A 4,140-nucleotide genomic window follows, 5' to 3' on the forward strand; every position below is an offset into this window, starting at 1 on the left:
CTTAGCCACTTCCCGCGAGATCGCGAGATCGCGAGTCGGCAGCCAATCAAGTGCCTTCACGAGGGGGCGGGGTGCGGCGGCCGCCCGGAAACGCGGGACTCCAGCTTCCGTCCTTGCGCAGAACTCCTTTCACGGCTCCTTCGCTCTACGGATTGGCGCGAGAGTCAAAAGGCATCGGCTGCCTCTGGGTAAGATGGCCGCCGTGGAGGCGTCGTTGTAGGGTAACTTCGCGCCGAGACGGCGACATCTAGACTGAGGCGAAGGTCCCAGCGTCCTTCCCGTCGTTTGTGTAAGCCCGAGGGCATGGGGCGGGGAGGGGGTACAGGCGCCGGTGCTCCGCGCAGCCCCGAGGAGGGGACCTTGCCGACCCGGTGCCTGCCTTCGCGCAGGCCCGGGAGGAGCCGCCCGAGTGCGGACGGCGGGAGCTCTCGGTTCCGACGGTTGGGGTGGGCTCTGGGGCACGCGACCGCGGCGGAGAGCGCACACCAGCTCGCTCCAGAACAAGTCTACAGGGCCAGACCTGCCCTCAGGGAACCTCCCACGGGCCCGGTGGTCTTTCCCGCCCGTGGTTCAGAATCCGCGCTCAGGTTGGGCGGGGACCGCAGGCCTGTGCACCTGGGGCTTCGAGGTACTGCGGCCGCTGCTCGAGGAGGGTCTTCCTGCCCTGCGGCTGGGGTCGCGGAGGCGCAGGAAGACATTCACGCTTTTATTCGGTTATTATTGTGAGTCCACGGGAAAAGAGTACAGATTATGTCAGAGCAAGGTCTCGTTTTCCAGGTCAGTTCAGTTCTGTCGCTCAGTCGTATCCGACTCTTTGCGACCCTGTGGACTGCAGCATGCCAGGCTTCCCTGTCCATCACCAACTCCCGGAGCTTGCCCAAACTCCTGTCCGTCGAGTCGGTGATGCCATCCATCTCATCCTCTGTCGTTCCCGTTTTCCAGTTGCTGGAGAGTCAAGTTAAAAGATTTTAGAATCCAATGAACTCCAGTGTCTTCCTGTTAAAAGTCAGAGTTAGATGGTTTCATGTGATTGCGTGGAAATGCAGTGGGACTTGTTGCAGAAAGTAAGTGCAATTTGGTAAACAGATTAGACAAAGACGACTAATGGTGGATATTTCTCTTTAGTGAACTGAGCTAAATCTGCAAGTCCAAAGCTTTGGTCCTAATCTATTTAAAATGCAAATACAGTGTGTCTGCAATTACATCCTTTTCAAGCACTTAATCCTCTGAATAACTTTACACACCAGCTTTACAGTGGGCGAGGGTGCAGATTTTTAAAATTCTTTTCAAGGGTGCACAAGAACAAATCCGGTGCCCTAAAGAGCTAGGGTGTTCCAGCCTAAAGAAGGTTCAGCTGCGCCTGCTCTGCGGGTCATAGGTTAATGGCCCCTCACCCCCAGAAGTGGTCTTGCTCTGCTTTAATTCTGTCCAGATACTGGCTTCCTATTGAAGCCCATACAGCAGCCAGGGTCATCTCTCTTGTCCCTGGCCCCCTCTTCACACCCATCAGCGACTCCCCACTTGTCTGTGCAGAGTGAGCATAGCTGAAAGCCAGCCTCAGCACCCTGCCCTTCCTCTGGGCTCTCAGGAGATGGGTCTGTGTGCAACACTCCTAGGCCAGTGCCTAGGAGTGGGAACACCATCCCAGCAAGTAGGGTGTCGTCCACCGCTTTGTGTTCCCCTGGTCCGTAAACGATCCCTTCGTTGCCTTCAGCACACCGTTCTATGTCGCTGATGCCTGATAGTGTCACAGTTCTCCACCAACATGTGACCCTCACAAGAGCTGAAACTTTTAGTACATGGCAGGGGTTCCATAGATACTTGTTGAGAACGTGGAGGAACAGATGAGTGAGTGAGGGTGAAGACCTTCGCTAAAAGCTGTCTCAGTAGATATGGACAAAGGACGGGAAACGGGTCCGGGCGGAGTGAGAGCAGAGGAAGAAGTTGAGAATGGCACTGAATCACACAGATCAGCAGTCCCTTATTTAAAAAAAAAAATGATTAATTTCTGGCTTCGTGAAGGTTTTCCCTAGTTGAGGTGTGCAGGGTTTTCATTTCAGTGGCTTCTCTTCTTGCAGAGTGCGGGCTCTGTAGTGCACAGGCTTAGTTGCCCTGAGACATGCGGGGTCTTCCCAGATCAGGGATCGAACTGGTGTCCCCTGCATTGGCAGACAGATTCTTAGCCTCTGGACCACCAGGGAAATTGAGTTTTTTTTTTTTTTTCATCTGTATACCCATGTCTGGAATATTTTATTTTTTTTTAATTTTATTTTATTTTTAAACTTTACATAATTGTATTAGTTTTGCCAAATATCAAAATGAATCCATCACAGGTATACATGTGCTCCCCATCCTGAACCCTCCTCCCTCCCCATACCATCCCTCTGGGTCGTCCCAGTGCACTAGCCCCAAGCATCCAGTATCTTGTATTGAACCTGGACTGGCATGTCGTTTCATACATGATATTTTACATGTTTCAATGCCATTCTCCCAAATCTTCCCACCCTCTCCCTCTCCCACAGAGTCCATAAGACTGTTCCATACATCAGTGTCTCTTTTGCTGTCTCGTACACAGGGTTATTGTTAAGAACTAAATAGACATTTCTCCAAAGAAGACATACAGATGGCTAACAAACACATGAAAAGATGCTCAACATCACTCATTATCAGAGAAATGCAAATCAAGACCACTATGCGGTACCATTTCACACCAGTCAGAATGGCTGCGATCCAAAAGCCTACAAATAATAAATGTTGGAGAGGGTGTGGAGAAAAGGGAACCCTCTTACACTGTTGGTGGGAATGCAAACTAGTACAGCCACTATGGAGAACAGTGTGGAGTTTTTAAGGAGAGTTGTTAAGGTTTATTAGTTTTAAAGGAGCATGCAAGAATTACTTTAAAATGAAATGTGTTTTGATAATAAAATACACAGCGCCTCCTTTAATCAAACCCTGGACTATTCAGCAACCAGGTGTCAGGCACAGTTTACAGAACCGCAGTGTTTTAGAGGGTGTTTCTGTCTTACTGTCAAACCCTCAAAGCATGAAGTCAAACGCCTGAATGCTGAGCCCTGCTTTCCAGGGAATTTGGCAAATTAGACCTGTTTCTTCAGGGTCAGGCATAAGCTGATTGGACATTGCTGCTCAGAATTGTTACCGGTTCTTGTTGTCGTTGAGTTGCTAAATCATGTCTTCCACTTGTTGACCTCATGGACTGCAGCACACCAGGCTCCTCTGTTCTCCACCATCTCCCAAAGTTTTCTCAAATTCCTGTCCTTTGAGTTGGTGATGCTATCTAACCAGTAATGGCTAGATGTCCTTACCACTCAGTTCAGTTCAGTCGCTCAGTCGTGTCCGACTCTTTGCGACCCCGTGAATTGCAGCACGCCAGTCCTCCCTGTCCATCACCAACTCCCGGAGTTCACTCAAAGGTCAAGTGCCATAGCCTTGACTTTACTCAGGGTCTTCTCAGATTGCTCCTGAAGCTGTTGGAAGGAGTAAGGAAGACTGTTTTTACGCTTTAGTTCTGCTGCATGTATCCAGATGAATTAGCTGAATGAAGACCCTGTGAAGCATGTGTCGTGGGGTCTGAGATGGTCGCCCTCCCCCTCCCTGCTGGACTGTATTTCCCTTTCTGGATTATACCACTAAACCAGCAAGCACTGGTTATGTCATACGTTTCTTTGGATGGGTAGAGTAATATTTTTCTTGAGTTTTTAATTCCTGCAGAGGACGTAACATAAACTGTCCAGCAAGGTGTTACCTAAAACACATGGCCTGGGCTGGACAGCGGGGCACGGGCAGCAAGCTCAAGTGGCAGTTTACCTGCCCTGTCCAGGCAGTGGGCTGCAGACCGTCTCTGCTGAAACTCTCCATTCCCTTCCCTCTTGCCTGGAGAGGGCTTTGATAAGTACATTGGTTATAGATACAGACACGTGCACGTGTGTATATAAACGCCTAATAACGTATATGTGCACAGCTATTGAAAATTTATCTGTATATGCTTTAAGGGGTTTCTTGTTTTTGTTTGGTTTTGGTTGTTTTGTTTTTGCATTAGCCCAGTTCTGATGGGATGTCTGATATGGGAGATAGAACACTGAATAAAGATGAGCCATTGTTTCAACTGATAACCATGTGTTC

At 49.5% G+C, this 4,140-nt stretch overlaps 1 protein-coding gene across 1 annotated transcript in view; it reads left to right on the forward strand.

Moving 5' to 3' along the window:
- The first annotated feature begins 138 nt into the window (after window positions 1–138).
- DIDO1 (death inducer-obliterator 1) overlaps window positions 139–4,140 on the forward strand; it is a 50,651-nt gene continuing 46,649 nt past the window's right edge. Inside the window, exon 1 of the mRNA XM_010836587.1 lies at window positions 139–289. The gene's annotated coding sequence lies outside the window, so the exon portion shown is untranslated. The remainder of the gene's footprint in view (window positions 290–4,140) is intronic.

The sequence above is a fragment of the Bison bison genome, unplaced genomic scaffold (genome assembly GCF_000754665.1).
Source record: "Bison bison bison isolate TAMUID 2011002044 unplaced genomic scaffold, Bison_UMD1.0 scf7180017864063, whole genome shotgun sequence".
Taxonomy (NCBI): Eukaryota; Metazoa; Chordata; class Mammalia; order Artiodactyla; family Bovidae; genus Bison; species Bison bison.